The sequence below is a fragment of the Papio anubis genome, chromosome 14 (assembly GCF_008728515.1).
Source record: "Papio anubis isolate 15944 chromosome 14, Panubis1.0, whole genome shotgun sequence".
NCBI classification, from domain to species: Eukaryota; Metazoa; Chordata; class Mammalia; order Primates; family Cercopithecidae; genus Papio; species Papio anubis.
Genome location: NC_044989.1, coordinates 39540735 through 39562528, shown reverse-complemented (window position 1 = coordinate 39562528; position 21794 = coordinate 39540735). Strand labels below are relative to the sequence as shown.

The following is a 21794-nucleotide window of genomic DNA, read 5'->3' as shown; positions in this document are numbered from 1 at the left end:
TTTCAACATGTTGTCCAGACTGGTCTTGAATTCCTGGACTCAAGTAGTCTGCCTGCGTCGGCCTCCCAAAGTGTTGGGATTACTGGTGTGGGCATCGTGCCCGGCCTTGGTATCCTATTTAGTTTGTTTGGTGAGGTCATGTTTTCTTGGATGGTCTTGATGCTTATGGGTGTTTGTTCGTGTCTGGGCATTGAAGAGTTAGTTATTTCTTGTAGTCTTTCTAGTCTGGGGTTGTTTGTACTTGTCTTTCTTGGGAAGGCCGTGCAGATATTCAGAAGGACTTGGATTTTGTAATCTAAGCTGTACCTGCAGTAAGGGGAAACCCAAGCCCGGTAACACTGTAGTTCTTGCAGAGTTGTAGAGTTACGTTCTTGGTGGGCTTCAATAAGATCCAAAAGAATTCCCTGTATTATAGGCAGTCTCTTATTCTCTTCCTTTACTTTTTCCTAAATAAACGGCATTTCTCTCTCTGTTCTGAGCTGCCTGGAGCTGGGGGAGGGGTGACACAAGGTCCTCTGTGGCCACCAGTACCGGGACTGTGCTAGGTCAGACCAGAAGCCAGCACAGCACTGGGTCTTGCCCAACACCCGCTGTGTCCCCTGCCTGGCTACTGCCTATGTTTGCTCAAGACCCTCGGTATCTATAATCATCAGGTGGTGAAGCCAGCCAGGCTTGTATCCTTCCCTTCAGGTTGAGGAGTTCCTCTAGGCCCCAGGTGAGTCCAGAGATGCCATCTGGGAGCCAGGGACTGGAGTTAGAAACCTCAGAAATCGGCCAGGCGCAGTGGCTCACACCTGTAATCCCAGCACTTTGGGAGGCTAAGGCTGGTAGATCACCGGAGGTCAGGAGTTCAAGACCAGCCTGACCAACATGGAGAAACCCTGTCTCCACTAAAAATACAAAATTAGCCAGGTTTGGTGGTGCAAGCCTATAATCCCAGCTACTTAGGAAGCTGAGGCAGGAGAATCGCTTGAACCCAGGAGGCAGAGGTTGCGGTGAGCCGAGATTGTGCCGTTATGCCGTTGCACTCCAGTCTGGGCAACAAGAGCGAAACTCCGTCTCAAAAAAAAGAAACCTCAGAAATCTTCCTGGTGTTTTATTCTACTGTGGCTGAGCTGGTACTCAAACCATGAAATGTGGTCTTTCCCACTCCTCCCTCCCCTTTCCACAGGCAGAGGATCCTCACCCATTGGCCACCACCACTACAGGCCCATGGGGAATACTGTCAGGCTGCCGCTGATGTTCACTTAAGACCCAAGGGTTCTCCAGTCAGCTTGTGGGAGTGCTGCCAGGCCTAGGACTCATCATTCAGGGCAGTGGGCTCCCTTCTGCCCCAGCGCAGGTCCAGAAATGCTGTCCAAGAGCCAAGGCCTGGAATCAGGGACTCCAAGAGCCCACTTGGTGCTCTACCCCACTGTGGCTGAGCTGGTACCTAAGGTGAAAGACAAAGTCCCCTTTATTCTTCTCTCTGCTTTTCTTAGGCAGAAGGAGTCTTTCACTGTAGCTACCACAGCTGGACATGTGCTGGTTTTCACTTGAAGCCAGCACATGTCAGAGTCTCTCCCAGGACCCACAGCATACTACCTGGGTTTTGCTGCTTGTTATTCAGGGCCCAAGGGCTCTTTAGTCAGCAGGTACTGGATCCTGCCTGAACTGGGTTCTTCCCTTCAAGGCAGCTGGTTCCTTTCTGGCCCAGGGTGTGTCTAGAATATTATCTGGGAGCTAAGGCCTGGAATGGGTGCTTCACGATCCTAACTGGTCCCCTATCCTAGTGTGGTTGAGCTGGTATCCAAGATGCAAATCAGAGTCCTCTTCACTCTTCCTTCTCTTCTCCTCAAGCAGAAGAAAGGGATCATTTTTGGAATCACTAGCTGGGGTTAGGGGAGGGGTGGCACAAGCACTCCCTTAGCTGCCCTGGCTGGTGTCATAATAGCTTTCATGTCTCCCAAGTCCACTGGCTCCAAGCCCCACCCAGCCATATGACTTTGCCTAAGAGTTGCAGTCCTTGTGGCCTAGACTGCCTTTCAGGTTTATTGAGGGCTCCAGAGTACTTCAGCCCATGGTGGGGAGGCTTGCCAGAACTCAAGTTCTGTTGGGACAGGCACTTCCCTTCTGGCTAGGGCTGATCTAAATGTTCCCTCCATGGGCGGGTGTCCGCTGAGTTCAGTGCAAAGTCTCACAATCACTGTGCTTTCCCTCCCCCAAGCACACACATTCTGTGTGCCACATAGCCACTGTGGGTGGATGGGGGCAGTTGGCATTGGCAATTCAAGACTGCCTTTCCTACTATCTTCAGTGCCTCTTTCAGTGATATAAAGTTAAAACCAGGTACTTTGAGTGCACATCTGAGTTTTGGTTCTTATAAAGGTGCTTTTTGTGTGTGTGGATAGTTACTAAATTTGGTGTTCCTGCTGGGTGTTGGTGGGTGGAGTCTTCTGTTCAGCCCTCTTGCTCTGTCCCATCTTGATTCTTCTCATTTTTCTGAAAGAGTTTGTGTAGAATATTTTCTTCCTTCTGTGTTTGGTGGAATTTATCAGCGAAGCCATCTGAGTCTGGAGGCTTTATTATTGGACATTTTAATCTATAGATTGAGTTTCTTTTAGAAATATAGGGCTATTTAGTTTATTTCTTTAATGGGATTTGGTAGTTTGTGTCTTTCAAAGAATTTATTCTTTCATCCAAGTTGAAATTTAGTGGCATAAAATTATTTATAATATTTTCTCATCCTTTTAATATCTGTACAATCTGTAGTGATGTCATGTCTCTCCTTCCCAACATTGGTAAATTTGTGTCTTCTCTCTTTTTTTTTTCTTTTTTGGACTGCCTTTTTTTCTGATTACTTTGGCTAGAAGTTTATCTTCTTACAGGTAACAGAGCCTAAATTTTATTGATTTTTCTCAAAGATGCAATTTTTGGTTTAATGGATTTTTCTTTACTGTTTTTCTGTTCTATTTAATTGATTTATACTCTAATCTTATTTTCTTTCTTCTGCTTACTTGAGGTTCATTGGCCATTTGCCTTACTTTAGTTTCATTTTTTTTTTTTTTTTTGAGACGGAGTCTTGCTCTGTTGCCCAGGCCGGAGTGCAGTGGCCAGATCTCAGCTCACTGCAAGCTCCGCCTCCCGGGTTTACGCCATTCTCCTGCCTCAGCCTCCCAAGCAGCTGGGACTACAGGCGCCCGCCACCTTGCCCAGCTACTTTTTTGTATTTTTTAGTAGAAACGGGGTTTCACCATGTTAGCCAGGGTGGTCTCGATCTGCTGACCTCGTGATCTGCCCGTCTCGGCCTCCCAAAGTGCTGGGATTACAGGCTCGAGCCACCGCGCCTGGCCGCTTTAGTTTCTTAAGGTGGAAACTGAAGTGACTGATTTCCTGTTTCCTTCCTTTTTCTTCCTTATATGAGCATTTGTCGCTGTGTTTCCTTCTAAGTACTATTTTAACTGCGTATCACAAATTTTGATATATTTCTCTTTATAAGCAATTTGATTATGATATGTCAATGTAGCTTTCTGCACATTTCTCTTGCTGGGAGTTCATTAAGGTTCTTGGAGGTGTAGGTTTATGGTTTTCATCAAAATTGGAAAAAATTTGGCAATTAATCAAAAAAATTTTTCTCTTTACCTGTTTCTTAGTCTATTTGAAGTTGTCCCACAACTAACTGATACTCTCTGTTCATTTTTTCCAGACAGAAAAAAGACTGTAGTTTCTATTACCGTTTTTTTCAAGTTCTCTAATCTTTTCTTCTGTGGTGTCTGATCTGCTGTTATTCTATCCATTGTATTTTAATCTCAGTTGTTTTAGTTTTCATGTATTAATATGATCTGGGTTTTTTTCATATTCCGTGTTTCTGTTTAAATGGCTTAGTCTTTACTTCTTGCACATATGGAATGTAGTTATAATAGCTAGTTTAATGTCTCTGTCTACTAATTCTATTTTTGAATCTGTTTTATTGATTTTTCTTATGGGTTGTATTTTCTTACTTTTTTACATGATTAGTAATTTCTATTGTATTTCAGACATTGTGAATTTTACTTTATGCCCTGGATATTTTTGTATTCCTGTTAGTATTTTAGGGCTTTTTTCTGTGGTGCAGTGAAATTACTTTAGAAACAGATTGTTGTATTTGTTTGTTTTTTCTGAGATAGGGTCACACTCCTGTCACCCAGGCTGGAGTGCAGTAGTGCCATCTTGGCTCACTGCAGCCTCAACCTCTCCTGCTCAAGCAAAACGCCCACCTAAGTGCCCCAAGTAGCTGAGATTACAGGCATGGGCCACCATGCCTGGCTAATTTTTTGTATTTTTTGTAGAGACGGGTTTCGCCATGTCACCCAGGCTGGTCTCAAACTCCTCAGCTCAAGCGATCCACTTGCCTTGGCCTCCCAAAGTGCTAGGATTACAGGTATGAACCACAGTGCCGGGCCTTGCAAATTATTATTTTGAAGCTCAGTCAGGTGGGAACAGAGCAGCTGGCAGCCTAGAGCTAATTTTCCCCAATACTAAGACAGTATTCTTCTGAGTATCCTACCTGGTGTCTCTTAAATTATGAAGTTTTCCAGTCTGGCTGATGAGAGCATGAACTATTCCCAACACTTAGATATCTTTGGTAATTGTTCTCTCTCTTCCTTTCTGGTGGCTCTGCTCTAGGCCTTGTGCATTTATTTCCTCAAGGAATGGGGATTGGTATTGAGCTGAAATTTTGAGATGAAGATGGACACCCCCCTGCCCTTCCTGTCTGTATAGTTCTCTCTGTTTTGATACTCTGTCCTACAAATTCTAGCTTTCTTCGTTTTCCTGTATTCTTAGCTTCATCTTCTCAATTTAGGATGACCATCAGGCTTCATCTGGGTTCCGCTGCCCTGCACTGAGGCCTGGAAACTGTCTCTAGAATATACGCCGGGACAATTGTGAAGTTCTGTAGGATTTTATTTTTCTTTTTTAAGGAATCACTGTAGTGTGCTGACTGATGTTTCATATCTAAAGACTGTTATATGTTTTGTTCATTTTTAAAGCTTTTTCTTAGGTGAAAGGGTATAGCTGCTTTCTGCTACTGTATTTTGGCCAGATACCTTTGTTTTGGAAGCTAAAAATTACTGTATTACTCATATAGTTAAAGACGAAATTACAGTGAAAATTATACAGTATCTATTTTGATGAAAAACGATTAAAGCTATAGATATAAATAAAGCAGGACTTCCAGTCGTAATTTATAATAATAAATTCATTTATTTAAAAAATAAAATGATTAAGTGTAAACACCAAGGAATTTAAAAAAGAGCAAACTCGTAGGCACTAGAAATGTAAATAATAAGGAGGAACAGGAACTAAATGAAGGGGAAGACAGAGAGGGGGGATCAATAAAACCCAAGCTCAACATTTGAAAAGATCTGTAAAAAAGAAAAACCTGGTAAGAACACCCAAGAAATAAAAGAGAAGGCATAAATATTATTTGTTAATTATTATTGCAAATATAAAGAGAGCATACCCACTAATTTAGCAGTACTTTAAAAGATAGTATTATGAGCAAGTTACGCTAATAAATGTGAAAGCTTCGATGCATGGATGGTGGAGTCAAGACTGGAGACTGTAGTATTCCAGAGAAGAGATTATGGTGGCCTGAACTCTAGGGCACTAGTAATAGAAACAGATAAGTTAAAAACGTACAACAGACATTTATAATTCCATGAATGGAGGGATGGGAGGGTTAAGGTGTTGGGTTACAGGGTTCTCCCTTGGGCACTTGCAAGGTGTTGAGTGGTGTCACTACAGCTAAGAAATAGCAGGGTTTTTGGGGGGGATTAATTTGAGGTACATGGGTGTCGGTAGCATTGTCTAGTTGGTTATATGGGTCTGAGCTTACTGAAGTCTGGGTAAATTGTCTTATAAACTTACCAGCTTGTTTTTCTTTTTGTGAGCGTGCCTTTAAATGTTTCCAGAAATATAAAATACCCTCTTTTAAAACCACATTAAACCCTCCCCCATATAAATATTATGTACCCGGCTAGATCTTAGATATGAGAACAAAGATCCTACTTAAACAGCAGTCTCTTGTAATAAACACTAAAATGTATGCTTGTAACAGGAGCGCTTAACTTTTTGGCATAGTTTCTATGTAAGAACTCAGATTTCTCTGAGTGATATGGCTGTGGCTTAGATTCTGATTCTCTAAAAGTCATTGCCAAGCTTGTCTGACCCTGCTGCTAGGTAGCTAGGCAGGCTTCACTAAAATATAGCCTCAAATCCTTTCATTTAACTACCTAAGTTCCTAAAATACTTGAAAATGAGCTGCACTCATTTATGTTACTGAGGTGCTACATGCAGACTTTTGTCTTCCTCTTGGCTTAAACAAAACTCCAAGTCGCCTCAAAGATGGAAATGAGATTTGTTTTTATTTTGTTAAAGAGATGTGATGTGTATTGGAAATTGCCTTTCCCCTTAGGCTTTCATTCCTTGACTGGATTGGAGGCTGCTGCACACTACCTTAAGCCTGACAGTTTTAGCATAATCCTAGCCTGACCTGCACTGAACTGGCTGTTACTAAAAACCTTTGTCTGTGTCGTCTGAAGTATTTACTGCCTGTCACAAGTGATACTCTTCTTGCTGACTTCTTAGTGACATATAAAGTACAACTATAGCTTGAACAAGGTAAACAATGTGGCTTTTTGTTACATAGTACAACATAAATTTTCAAAGCATAGTACATTCTTTAGTTTTAATTGATAGATTGGAAATTTAGTATGAGCATGTTGACAGGTGTGATTGCATTTGTGATGTTTATGTTTCGCACAATTCTTCTTCCTCTTCTTTTTTTAAGGAGAGAGTCTTGCTTTGTCTCTCAGGCTGGAGTGCAATGGCATGATATCCGCTCACTGCAACCTCCGCCTCCTGGGTTCAAGCGATTCTCCTGCCTCAGCCTCCCGAGTAGCTGAGGCTATAGGTGTGCACCACCACACCTGGCTAATTTTCATATTTTTTGGTAGAGACAGGGTTTCACCATGTTGGCCAGGCTAGTCTGGAACTCTTGACCTCAAGTGATCCACCCACCTCGGCCTCCCAAAGTGCTGGGATTACAGGCGTGAGCCACCATGCCCGGCCAATTATTATTATTATTTTAATTATTCCTGGAACTATCAAAGGAAAGGCTTACACCATGGTTTAGTAAATTTTTTGGGCCAAATCTTTTTTTTTTTTTTTTTTGAGACGGAGTCTTGCTCTGTCGCCGGGGCTGGAGTACAGTGGCCGGATCTCAGCTCACTGCAAGCTCCGCCTCCCGGGTTTATGCCATTCTCCTGCCTCAGCCTCCCAAGTAGGTGGGACTACAGGCGCCCGTCACCTCGCCCGGCTAGTTTTTTGTATTTTTTTAGTAGAGACGGGGTTTCACCGTGTTAGCCAGGATGGTCTCGATCTCCTGACCTCGTGATCCGCCCGTCTGGGCCTCCCAAAGTGCTGGGATTACAGGCTTGAGCCACCGCGCCCGGCCTTTGGGCCAAATCTTAACCATGCCACCAATTTCTTATCTTTTTATTTCAAATTTAATTAATTTATAATTTTAATAAAAAATGCATTTATTTACATGATTCAAAATGCAAAGTGCTGTTTTTTAAAAGTATCCCCTGAGAAGTCTTGTTCCCTCCCATCCCTGTCTGTCCCTTCTTAGTTCATTATATGTATTACTATATTTTTATTAATTTCTGTTTATTCCTTTAGACTTTATGCAAAAGGCTAATTCAAATGTATATTCTTATTTCCACCTCCTTTGACTCAAGATAACATTCTAATACTTTGCACCCTGGTTTCTTTATTTTTATTCCATGGAGCTCTCTCTTTATATCAGTCAATACATAAAGACCTTCCTTATCTTTTTTCTTCTTTTTTTACTGTATAGTATTCATTTGTTGGTATATGCTGTAGTTTATTCAACCAGTCCTCCTTTTGCACTTGAATTTGTTCAGTCTTTTGCTATTACAGGCAACTTCATAGTGATTAACCGTGTACATGTGTATTTCATATGTATGTGGGTTTCCTGATGTTTTTGTTTCCTAGAAGGGTGTTTGCTAGGTGAAAGGGTACATGCATCTGTAATTTTGATTGATATTATTGGATTCCCTTTATATACATCTTGCATTTTGCATTTCAGCAGCAATATATGAAGGTCCTTGGAATGCCCTCCTTTTCCTACAGCTTGACAAGTGGTTAGACTTAAATCAGATTTTGCCAACCTGATAAGAAACACTATCTCACTGTATAGTTTTTGTTTGCATTTCTGTTTTCAGCTTATCATATGTTCAAGGGCCATTTGTATTTCTTTTCTTTTTCACATACTTGTCCGTTTTTCTGTTGGATTATCTCCTCTAAGAATTATTTATATGGGTGTATTTCCGGACTTTGTATTTTGTCCCACTGGTCTGTCTATTCATTTGCCACTCGTATACTTTTAGTTGTTGAGGCCATATAAAATTATGTTGTTAGAGCTGTTTTCTCATTGCTTCTCATTTTCATAGTTTTCCTGGCAATTACTGCTTGTTTATTTTTCAATAAGATCTTTAGAATCAGCCTTTCTAAGTTCCTGGAGGAAAAAAATGGATACTTTTATTGGGTTTGTATAAATTATAATACCTTAAGAAGAATTGATACCTTTATGATGTTTAGCCTCTCTAAGAATATGATTATAACTTTCTCTTCATTCAATTCTACTTTCATTTGTTTAAAGGATTTTAAAGTTTTCTTTAAGTTTGCACATTACTAAGTGAAAATATACAAATATTTAGTTGCTGTTGGAAATGAAGTCTTTATATCTTCTGCTGTTGTTTGTATAATATGTTGTATATATGAAGACTATTGATCTTTGTATATTCTTTTTATAGGTTACTAGCTTACTGAATTCTCTTATGTTTGTAGTCACTAATTCTTAATATTGTTTTAAAGCACATTTTATGGAGTTGGTGAGTACTATATAGGATTTTTTTTTTTTTTTTAATACGGAAGTCTTGGTTGAGAGACTATTACACGGTGTATCCATTTTTACTGGTTTAGATATGTAGCATGATGAACCTCAGCAAGTTTAAAAAGAATCATTTCTTTATTTTGACTTGAAATTTCAAGTTTTTTAATTGATGAAAAGTTGTCATTGATTGTGGCAAGGGGGATGTGAAATCCAACCATTTATTGGTATGTGTTATGACTTAGCTAAGTCTAATAATAGTCAGTACATACTACTAAATCATTCAAAAGCAAATGGTCTTTTAGATCAAGTAATAGATCTCTTAAATTGAGATGTATTTACCTTAGATAGTAAGAATGACTCTTTGGTCTCTTATAAGAGGTGAAGAGAGATGCTGTTTCTGGGTTAGTATTTTTGCTAAAATTATTTTATGAGAAGCACTTACTTTCATATGTTAAAAATTTGGAACTTGAAGTTAAAGCACACTGTCTTGAGTAAAAAATATTGGTAGAAGTTCAGAAATGTAAACTGAATTGTCTTTTATCTTATTTTACCTAAGTGGACTATGGAATCTTAAGCTATTAGTATACAAATACTTGTAGGCCAGGTGTAGTGGCTCACACCTATAATCCCAACACTTCGTGAGGCCAAGGTGGGAGGATCACTTGAGGCCAGGAGTTTGAGACCAGCCTGGGCAACATAGTGAGACCCCATTTCTACATTTAAAAATTAGCCAGGTGTGGTGGTGCATGCCTGTAGTTCCAACTGCTCCGGAGTCCGAGGCAGGAAGATTGCTTGAACCCAGCAGTTAAGAGGCTGCAGCGAGCTATGATGATGCCATTACATTCCAGCTGATGCAACAGAGTGAGATCTTGTCTCAAAACAGACAAACAAAAACCCCCCAAAACCAAATTTGTATTTCCCTTCTCCTTTTCCTGATATTTGAATATTTAAGTATACATATATTCTCCATAATGAACGCTGTATCTATCATCCTGAACTTTTTAACCGCTCTGGTCTTTTGTATACTAAAGCTTTCAGGCTTTAAATAAAGCATATATATCAAAATGCTTTGAAGAGTAATTGAAATCTCAGTTTCTCCCCCTCCTTTTAACTAAACAGATGGAAAGAATTATTTGATAGTGTTTCCCAGAGCCCTTAATAATGTAGCATATTTGAGTGTCTGACTCTTTGAATAATGAGTGTGAGAAAATTGAAAAATGAAATGTAGAGTGCTACAGTGGGTTTTAGTAAACAAAGTTTTGTTATGTCACAGTAAATGGTAATGGATAAATAGGATAATAGGAGTGTCTTATATTTGGGAAATTACATTCATTCCAAAAGAACAAAGGCAGTAAGCAGGAAGACAAATTAGTTAACCCTAATAGTGAGAAAGGGAGCTGATAGTTTAGCCTCATGAGGTCAAATTATGTAATTTCTCTATTGTATAAGAGAAGAGTTTCAGAAGCATTCCATTTTCTTTTTCAGATTAAAAAGAAGCCAGCATTATCAGATAGTGGAAAAGCTTATTAATACTTGCTGTGTAGCCTGAATAAAACCATTATTTAAAAAATGTGTGTGTGTACGCGCATGTAGGTTGTTTGGTACAATCCACTTTTTATATACTTGCTTAGATTTGTCAGCAGCAAGCTATGTTGCTTAATTCCTCTGGTAATTTTTATACAGCAAAGCCCTTTGCAGGTGGGTTTCTTGCACATTATGATATTAGTACTTCATTATGAGTTGGTGTTATCTCTTGAGTGGAAACAATGGCATCCATCTCTTTTTTTTTGTTTTTTAATTAAACTGGATGTTAGAATGCTGGAAGGTTGTTTAATTTCATCAGTGTGTATCTGAACTAGTATTTTATCTGGTCTTAAAAATAATTGCTGTCATAGTGGAATCATTCTTTCGTTCCATTTTTGTTTCAGATGTTAAGAGTTAAATTGTGATTTTCCTATTTCTGGAAGAATAATTAGAGAGTTTGATGGATTCAGATTCCTTCTGTTACACAGGAAAGCCCCTTTCCAGGCCAGTCTCAAGAAACTGTGGGAGGAGGATATAGCACTGACAAAGGGTGATAGAAACTCATTATTATCAAAGATCTAGTTGCTGCCAGGCCTTTTTCTGTTTAGTCTTATCCTTGGCATCATAACCACATTCTGCCTATCTTATTCCCTGAAGTGGCCCTCTTCGTTTTTCCATAATCTGGTCTTACATTTCTTTTTCCTGTCCATCTGGCCAAGCTCTTTTATAACTTATTTGTGCATATGCTGTTTTGATACTTGGCTGACTAAGTGAGCTCAGGTCCGGCTCTGTGGAGAGGAATTGCTCTCCTCCACTATCACCCCTTCCTTTGAGGACTGTTCTAGACACCTCTGGATTAAAAGCACAACAGAAAACATAGCTATTTATTCTTGGAAATAATTACTTAAGCAAAAAATAATGTGACCCTTGTCAATTTTTGTTCTGGAGAACCACAATCTGGAAAACCTGGGATAAAGTAGAATTTTAAACCATTTCTCTCCATTCCCTTTAAGTGACCTTAAAGCAAGCTGTCCTCATTTGAGGCTTGCTGTAGTGTAGCGTGTCCTTAGAAGTTGTTGTGCCTTTCCCTGGCTCTTCCTTCATGTGTCTCCCAAGATTACTATAATGTAACTGAAGTAAAGGTCCAGCAGTAACAGAAGCAAATGAGATGTTGTTGAAGGGTCTTGGGAACAGGAGAAATGTGAAAACAGTGGTATTCATATTGGTCATTCTCTTGTAGTAGGCATATTTTTAGTGAGAGGAGTAATGGTAGAAAAATTTTTATAAAGCACAACAAAAGCTTCTAATATTGCTAGGAGTGCTTTGTAAGAGTAATGTTCAAAGCCTTGATGGAGCTTAGTTATAAATAAAGTTAATTTACTTTGAAATTTTGTATCATGAAAAAGCATATGTATGTCCTTCTCATTTCACTGATTTTAATGAAAGATGTACAACTGACCCTTGAACAACACAGGCTTGAACCTGAACTACACACGTCCACATATGCAGATTTTTTTCAACCAAACTTGGTGTTTGTGTAATGTGAAACCCATGTATATATGGCTGACTTTTCATATACACAGGTTCTGCAGGGCCTGCTATGGGACTTGAGCAAGTGTGGATTCTGGTATGCTCAAGGGTCCTGGAACCAGTCTGCTGCATATACCAAAGGTCAAGTGCAGATCCAGCCCTCAAATAATAGGCACAAATTCTAGAAATTGGTTCATTCACCCCAGATTTAAACATAAGTGATCTTAGAAAATGTAGTTTGGTGCTCGCTTTGGGAGCACATATACTAAAATTGGAATGATACAGAGAAGATTAGCATGGGCCCTACACAAAAATTATTTTTAAAAATTAAAATTTTAAAAAATGAAGTTTGCTATACATAGCTTTTTAAAAAAATGGATAGATTGTAATGACTACAGGTAAAAATGGGATTCTGAAATGGATAGGTTCTTAGTTTTATGACTGATACTTTTGAAAAGTATATTCTCTTGTAAGATGGAAATTATCTTAAGTAAAAGGCTTCTAAGGAGATAGATTTTATTGGGTAGAATATGTTGTGTTTTTATAATATACTTAATCTGGACTATCAGCTTTGTAAACGTTCTGTTTATTTTACATATTTGCCACCAGTTTGTACATTTTTGTGTTTTATTCTCTACATTCACAGGTGAAGTCCTCAGTGATTTAATGAAAACATTTTCTAATGAACTCACTTATCAGTTTCTCCAACTCAAAACAAATTGGAAGTAGGGATGCTGTACACACAGTCAGTAAGAAATAACCACTAACAGCCTGATGAGAGAGAGGGAGAAAACCAAAATGCCTCAAGTTAAGTAAGCAGAACAGTCCAGATTTACTTAGAGAAGTGGTTCTTAACCTTATGGACACCTGTCTTAGTCCATTTTATGCTGTTATAATGGAATACCTGAGACTGGGTAATTTATAAAGAACACAAATTTATTTGGCTCACAGTTTTGGAGGCTGGAAAGTCCAAGAGCATGGCGATGGCATCTGGTGAGGGCCTTTGTACTATGTCATCCCATGGCAGAAAGTGGAAGGGTAAGGGTGGAAGATCGAGAGAGCAGAAGGGAGCCAAACTCACTTTTATAACCAACTCAGTCTCAAGATAAACAACCTGCTTCCTCAGAAATGACATTAATTCATTCTCTGGCCTCATGACCCAGTCACCCCACCTGCCAATACTGTTACATTGGGGATTCCGTTTCCAACACATGAGCTTTAAGGGACCCATTCAGACCATAGTGACACCTAATGGAGTTGGTAAACATTTTTCTCAGCAAGAAGTATAAACATGTATCAGTTTGTGTTCAGTGTCAGGAACTCTTGGGCTCACTGAAGCCCAGCCTTGGGCCCCAGGCTAAAAACATGATTTAGTATAGGAGCAAATAGCTTTATGTGTCTAATTTAAGAGCGTCACTTTGGGATGCTTTGTAGATAATTTATATAATAGGCAATACTGAGTTAACAGAAAATGTTAAATTTTGTACCACACACTTAATAAGCGTACAATGTTTCTTTTTTGAATTAAAAAATATGCATTTTTCACTTAACATTTATCCCATTATCTGGAAAACTTAGTCTTCATTCCCCAGGGATACTGGTTAGAGAAGTGATATTCTGCATTTGCATTAAATAAGCTTCACTGTAATTTTTTTTTTGTTTTTTTTTGAGGCAGAGTGTCGCTCTATTGCCAGGCTGGAGTGGAGTGGCGCGATCTCGGCTCACTGCAACCTCCATCTCCCGGATTCAAGCCATTCTCCTACCTCAGCCTCCTGAGTAGCTGGGACTATAGGCACATGCCACCATGCCCAGCTAATTTTTGTATTTTTAGTAAAGGCAGAGTTTCACCATGTTGGCCAGGATGGTCTCCATCTCTTGACCTCGTGATCTGCCCGCCTCAGCCTCCCAAAGTGCTAGCCTCCCAAAGTGCTAGGATTACAGGCGTGTGCCACTGCGCCTGGCCCACTTTGACATTTTAATCAGTGATGTCCAGGAGACTTTTTGTACTAGTGAGATTATGAGCATCTCTTCCCAACTCCATGTGCTGAAATGCCAGGTTGGTAGGTTGTGATCTGCCTTGGTGGGAGTGTTTACACCACGAAAATGTTACAAATCAATGCTCATTCTGCCTTCATTCCCCCAAGCTGTGTTTTTAAACATTTACCAGCACACAACTGATTTTAATTACTCATTCAGCAAACATATTTTGATCACCTGTTGTCTTTCAGGCACTGTTCAAGGTGCCAAGGATATAGCAATGAATAGACAGTGTTTACTTAAGTGAATATATTTTTCTAAATCCTAAATTTTCTAACAAATTGGGGAGCTTTTAGGGGTCCTTAGTCAAATAATGGTGGGAGATGAAGAGTCAAACAAAAGTAATTGGTTTTCTTTGCCACAGAACTTTCAGAATCTTTTAATGTGCTGGTGTGCACAGTTGATCTCTAGGAGGACAGTATAGTATGTATTCTTTCTTTCTTTTCTTTTTTCCTTTTTTTTTTCTTTGAGACGGAGTCTTGCTCTGTCACCCAGCCTGGAGTGCAATGGCGCAATCTCGGCTCACTGCAAACTTCGCCTCCTGGGTTTACACCATTCTCCTGCTTCAGCCTTCTGCGTAGCTGGGACTACAGGTGCCCGCCACCATGCGTGGCTAATATTTTTGTATTTTTTTAGTAGAGACGGGGTTCCACTGTGTTAGCCAGGATGGTCTTGATCTCCTGACCTCGTGATCCACCCACCTCTGCCTCCCAAAGTGCTGGGATTACAGGCTTGAGCCACCGTACCTGGCCTATAGTATGTATTATTTCTAATACGTAACCAAGAACTCTTTTTTTTTTTCCAGAATATGTGTAACACCTTTCAGAAGTACTATTCTGCTGCTCCAGGGCAGTCATATCCCAGATGTTAGAAATTGGTGAATGAGGTCATTACTCAAGAGATGTATATAGGTCAGCGTATGGGCAGGATTTCTGAAGACAAACTTTCCCATCGTGTTTATAGGGTGATTGATTTTTAGGTTGTGGATTGAGTTATTTTATTGATGTTTGCCTGAACTATCCTGTTGTATTTTCATTTTTAGTATTTTTTTTTTTAATTTTATGTGAAGCACTGCTCTACTTATATTGTTGTTAAACTTAGAAAAGTGCTTTTTCTTCTGATCTCCAGTTTCTGGTTTGGGGACACTTAATGATATATGTATATGAATTTCTGGCACCACCTACTCCCTGTTACTAGACTTTTTCTCAGCCCTGGGCATCCCTTCCTCCAGTGCCTCTCGCTGAAATGGGAGTCTCTTAAACACCATTCATCTACCATTTCACCCTTACTAGACTATGGTGTTTCTCAAGTGTGACTGATAGACTGTTGATTGAATCAGTCACTTGAGTGGTATTAAAACCATAGGTTCCTGGGGCTCACCTCAGGTCTGCTGATTCAGAATCTGTGTGGTGTAGAAGCCAAGACTCTGTGATTTAAAGCAGATCTACAAGTGTTTTGTATTGAGTTGTTTAATTTCCATGCTGAGTTGTTTAAATTTCATTTTTTGGTAGGTGTATACAGTATTTCTCAGTGTAGGTGCTATGGGCATTTTGGCCAGGATTATCGTGTGGCACTCTGAAGGCACAACAGGACTTTTAAAATCATTGGGTCCTACCTACCAAATACTATTATCATCCCTAGTTATTGAGACAACCCAAAATGTCCCTCCACATTTCCAGACACCTCCTTTCCATTTTTATGGGGGTAGTATCCTCAGTTAAGAATCACTGTTGTATACTACTTTCATTATTCTAGATGTTGCTTTTAATAATTTAATATACATACCTAACCTAAGACTGCAAACTATTCACTAACTCTGTCCACTTCCCAAACTGTATAAAGTCTTTAGAGCAATTTAACTGTACTTTCACCTTCCCATTTCCATGGTATTCTGTTCCATATTTGAGTTCTAGTTTTTAAAAAATTGCATAGACATTACTGTTTTTTGCAGTCATCAGTGTTTATCTGTACCGAAGATTGCTAGTTTATTTGATACTCCTTGCATTTTAAACTTTCCTTCTGAGTCTTTTTTCATCCTGAAATACATCTTTTAGAAGAATATTATTGCACATCTTTTGGCGGTGAACCCTTGGTGTTTGTTAGAAAATGTCTTTATTTTGCCCTATTTATTGAATGATGTTTTACCTGAGAATATAATTCTAGATTGACTTAACTTTTTTTCAGCTCCATATTCTACAGTGTTTCTGGCTTTCTTTTTTCTCTGAAAAAGTCTAATTGTTGTTCTTTTGTAGATAATCTGATTCTTTTCTCTGAGTGCTTTTAAAGATCACTTCTTTTTATTTAGTTTTTTTTTTGCGGTTTCTGTAGTGTGTCTAGATGTGGATTTCTTGTTTATTTCCTCTCCTTGAAACTGCGTCTCCTGAATCTGAGGTTTTATGTCTTTTACCCATTCTGGAAAAATTTCAGCCACTGTCTCTTGAAATATTGGTTCTCGGCCGGGCGCGGTGGCTCAAGCCTGTAATCCCAGCACTTTGGGAGGCCGAGACGGGCGGATCACGAGGTCAGGAGATCGAGACCATCCTGGCTAACACAGTGAAACCCCGTCTCTACTAAAAAATACAAAAAAAACTTAGCCGGGCGAGGTGGCAGGCGCCTGTAGTCCCAGCTACTCGGGAGGCTGAGGCGGGAGAATGGCGTGAACCCGGGAGGCGGAGCTTGCAGTGAGCTGAGATCCGGCCACTGCACTCCAGCCTGGGTGACGGAGCGAGACTCCGTCTCAAAAAAAAAAAAAAAAAAAAAGAAAAAGAAATATTGGTTCTCTCTTCCTTCCTTGTTTTGTTAGATGTATGTTATATCTTCTTGTTCTAGTCTTCGTGTCTCTTAATCTCTCATTCTATCTCTTGCTCTCTTTGCTGCTTCAGATCTGCCATTTTGTCTAATTTTTTGTCTGTGTACGCCAGTTAGGTTTTTAATTTCATTTTTTATTTCTAGAAATTCTGTTTTGTTCTTTTTATCCTGTCTGCCAAGTCATTTTTGTTAACCTCTTGTGTCTGACCCATGTATTTATTTCTAGTGTTAACTTTAAAAAAATCTGACCTATGTATTTCATACCTTGTTTTATTTCTTTAAACTTTTAAAGCGTACTTGATTGTAATGTTATGTATCTTTTAATTCCTAAAGTTTAACTTCTGTGAATTTAATTTGGTTTTTCATAGTTTTTACTGCTCTGGTGGTTTGTTTCCTTTTGTGCTTGATAATTTTGTTTTAAGCTCATATCTGTCTAATAATATTATATAGTAATTTCTTGGAGTATGGGTATAAGATGTGTTTATCTACAGAGAATTTGTTTCTCCCTCTGCCAGGTGCCTTGTGTTACCACCAACCCAGAAACAACTTAAATTTATTTCTTGACTTGAGGCTCCTGGCCCTCGAAATCAGTGTAAATTTTAACCCTATACTTAACTGGGGGCAGGCTTGTAATTATGGATTTCCGGGGAAGATACTTCCGTTCTAGTGAAGGCCTGATTTGAACAAGTTGCCTGTTGTGGACAGAGCCCTTTTCCCCAACCTACCTATGGGGAGTGACTCTTCAAGGGCATTGCTGGTTTTATGCAGTGGTCTCAATTTCAGCTTTCACATCTAATAAAAATCAAAACTGAAGTCCCTAGATTCCAAGTTTAATCTAAGGTCATGGCTTGAACTTTTGTTTACAGCTCTGATTTTATTCAGTAAATACATTTAATAGATTTTTAAAAGCTGTTTATACTACATCTCTTTGTGCCACCTATGAATTTCTTTGCTTGTGAGTTCAGCAGTACATGTAAAAGAGTGTTTGTTGTATCTTGTCTACTATTTCCAGATATTTGTAATGGAAGGATATTTTATATCTAGTCTAACTTATTTTTGAAAGTGAAATCTTGGAAGATGTTTATGCCCATTGGGGTCTGAGCACCATTGGGCTAGAGATGCTACTGCTATTGCTTCTTTAGTGCAAAGTTGGAATTGGCTACCTGATCTCTTATCCTTTCCCAAACTCAGTGCTACTGTTAAGTTTTATCCATATTATTGGTTTGGTGTGCCAGTTACCATTTAGAAGTGTTACTGATATGGAACAGGTCCATTTTTGAATTCCAAAATTCAGAATTAAACTTTGAAATACAAATTGCTGATATGTTGGAACTGTCTGTACTCCTATTACTCACAGTTTATTTTCCATGTCGATATCCAATTATTATCTGCTAAGTGCATTTTTTGAAAGTTAATGATAGCCTCAATCTTTTTTTTGTTTTTTTTTGTTGGTTTGTTTGTTTTTGTTTTTGTTTTTGTTTTTTAATTAGGACTATGTAGTCCTAGAAATGTAGATCTTTAATTATCTGGTTTTAAGAAACAAAGAGCCATTCAAGTTAACTTAAGAAAAGAGAGGCTATTGTAAAGATACATGATATATGGAACTAGAAAGTTGTCAGGAACTCAAGGCAGCTTGGAGATCTGCCCTTTTCTCATGGTCTCGTGATTTTCTCTTTCCACCTGTTGAGTTCTTTGCTCTTTACTGATTGTCTCTTCATTGCATCTTTTCTATTTCTTCAAAACTTCACTTTATGCCCAAAGCCCTGCGTGCTGTGACACTGGCATGTAGCATGGTTTCACAGTGAGTTACATTGCATGGTGGTGCTATTTCTCAGTACTTCCAGTTTCAGACATTTTAGAGTTGTGCCATGTAATACAGTTATCACTAGCCACATGTGGCTTTTAAAATGAAAACTGAAATTATATATAGGATCTGTATGCTGATAACTGCAAAGCACTGATGAAAGATATCAAAATCTAAATAAACTGAGACACCTGCCACCTGCCAGCCGTGTTCATGGATTGGAAGACTCCACATAGTAAATATGTCAGTTCTTTCCAAACTGATCCATAGATTTAATGTACTTCCAAATAAAAGTCCCAACAGCAGATTTTTTTTTTAACAGACCAGCTGACTCAAATTTATATGGAAAGGCAAAGGACCTTTGTTGCCAAAGCAACTTTGAAAAAGAAAAAGTTTGAGGAATCACAAAATTATTGTGATTGTAAATTTAAAATTTACTATAAAACTACAGTAATCGGCCAGGCCTGTGTGGTTCATGCCTGTAATCCCAGCACTTTGGGATTGGGAGGCCAAGGTGAGTGGATCACCTTGAGGTCAGGAGTTGAAGATGATCCTGGCCAACATGGCAAAACCCCATCTGTACTGAAAATACAAAAATTAGCTAGGCATGGTGGCGGACCTGTAGTCTCACCTACTCAAGAGGCTGAGGCAGGAGAATCACTTGAACCCAGGAGGCGGAGGTTGCAGCGAGCCGAGATTGTACCACTGCACTCCAGCCTGGGCAACAGAGTGAGACTCTGTCTCAAAAAAAACAAAACCAAAAAAATTACACTAATCAAGACTGTATAGTGTAGGTAAGAGATAAACACACAATTAGTAGATCAATATAGATCAACATGGGGTCCAGACATAGATCTACACAAATATAGCCAATTCATTTTTGACAAAGGTGGAAGTCAATTCAATGAAAGGAAAATTGACTTTTCCACAAATGATAAGAAAGAGTTGGACATATACATGCAAAAAAATGTACCTAAACCTAAACTGTACACCTTACACAAAAATTATCTCAAAATGTATTATAAAACTAAATGTAAAAACATAAAACTTTTAGAAGAAAATATTTGTGACCTGGAGTTAAGCAAAAAGATCTTGGACATGATACCAAAAGCACAATTCATAAAAGAAAACTATTGATAAATTGGACTGTATCAAAAATGAAAACCTTTGCTCTGTGTATTTGTTTGGTAGGGCTGCCATAACAAAATGACACAGACTGGGTGACTTCAACAGTAGAAATTTATTTTCTCATAGTTCTGGAGGCTGGAAGTCCAAGGTTAAGGTGCCAGCAGGGTTGGTTTCTCCTGAAGCGTCTCTCTTTGGCTTGCAGATGGCGGCCTTCTTGGTGTATCTTTACGTGGCCTTTTCACTATGCATGTATATCTCTGGTATCTCTTCCTTTTCTTAAAGGGATATCAGTCTTGTTGGATTAGGGCCCATCCATATAACTTATTTAACCTTAATTACCTTTTCAAATGCCTTTCCTCTGAATATAGTCATGTTCTAAAGTACTAGGGGTTAGACTTCAACATATGAATTTGGTAGGGAGCACAATTCAATTCATAAATTTTGCAAAAAAACACTGTTAACAAGAATGAAGAATAAGTTACAGACTGAAGAAAACATTTGACTGGGCGCAGTGGCTCATGCCTGTAATCCCAGCACTTTGGGAGGCCAAGGCGGGTGGATCACCTGACGTCAGGAGTTCGAGACCAGCCTGACCAACATGGTGAAACCTCATCTCTTCTAAAAATTCAAAAAAAATCAGCCAGGTGTGATGGCAGCTGCCTGTATTCTTAGCTACTTGGGAGGCTGGGGCCGGAGAATCGCTTGAACCCAGGAGGTGGAGGTTGCAGTAAGCCACTATTGTGCCATTGCACTCCAACCTGGGCAATAAGACTGAAACTTCGTCTCAAAAAAAAAAAAAATAGCAAATCATATATCTGACAAAGGACTCATATATAGAATACATATATATGAAGAACTCTCATAACTCATCAGTAAGAAAATAAATATTCCAATTAAAACATGGACGAAAGACTGGAAAACAATTTATCAAAGGATGGCAGGTAAGCACATGAATAGACTAAGAGCATCATCAATCATCTGGGAAATGCAAACTAAAACCACCATGAAATAGCATTTACATACCTATTAGGATGGCTGAAATAAATACAATGCCAACTCTTGGCAAGGATGTGAAGCAAGTGCAACCCCACCATGCATTGCTTCTGGGAATGAAAAATGGTACAGTCACTGTAGAAAGTTGGGCAGTTTCTTATAAAGTTAAACATATACCTACCATATGATATGATCTAGTCCCACTCCTGGGTATTTATGTAACCTGTATACAAATGTTTACAGCAGCTCTTTCCGTATTTGCCAAAAACTGAAAACAACCCAGATATCCTTCAACTGGTAAATGGATGAACTGTGGTAAATCTATACAGTGGAACACTACTCAGCAATAAAAAGGAATAAACTAATGATATATGCAACAACTTGGTGAAAGAAGAGTCTCAAGATGTTATATAATGAATGAATTTATATGGCATTCTCAAAAAGAAAAACTGTAGTCATCGAGGACATGTTAGTGTTTCCAGGCTTTAGGGAGGATTATGACTTCCATTGGAGTTTTTGCAGTGATGGAACTTTTCTATTTCCTGATGGTGGTGGTGGTGGTGGTGGTTACATAATCTAATATATGTGTTTAAATTACTAGAACTGTATCTTTAAAAATCCATTTTATTGTCTGGTAGTTAAAAAAAATTAAAAACTCCAAATTTTAAGTATTTCATTGTATACGCACGTATAATTAAACAAAATTCAGTTTTTCACTTGCACTGGCCATATTTTAAGTGATCAATAGGTACATGTGGTATGGGGCTAATGTATTGGATAGTGCAGATACAGATCATTTCCATCAATGTAGAAAGTTCTTTTGGACAGTGCTGGGTTTTGTTTTGTTGTTGTTGTTGTTGTTGTTTTGAGATGGAGTTTTGCTCTTGTTGCCCAGGCTGGAGTGCAATGGCGCGACCTCAGTTCACTGCAACCTCCGCCTGCTGGGTTCAAGCAATTCTTCTGTCCCAGCCTTGCGAGTAACTGGGATTACAGGTGCATGCCACTACGCCTGGCTAATTTTTGTATTTT

General features: G+C 39.0%; 1 protein-coding gene and 1 non-coding gene across 6 annotated transcripts in view; both read left to right on the top strand.

The window, feature by feature from the left end:
- Window positions 1-21794, top strand: part of MAP4K3 (mitogen-activated protein kinase kinase kinase kinase 3) — a 188189-nt gene that overhangs the window by 31578 nt on the left and 134817 nt on the right. The window lies entirely within an intron of this gene.
- On the top strand, window positions 12237-12343 carry LOC116270384. The gene has a single exon (XR_004178426.1). It is a non-coding gene; the product is annotated as a U6 spliceosomal RNA (small nuclear RNA).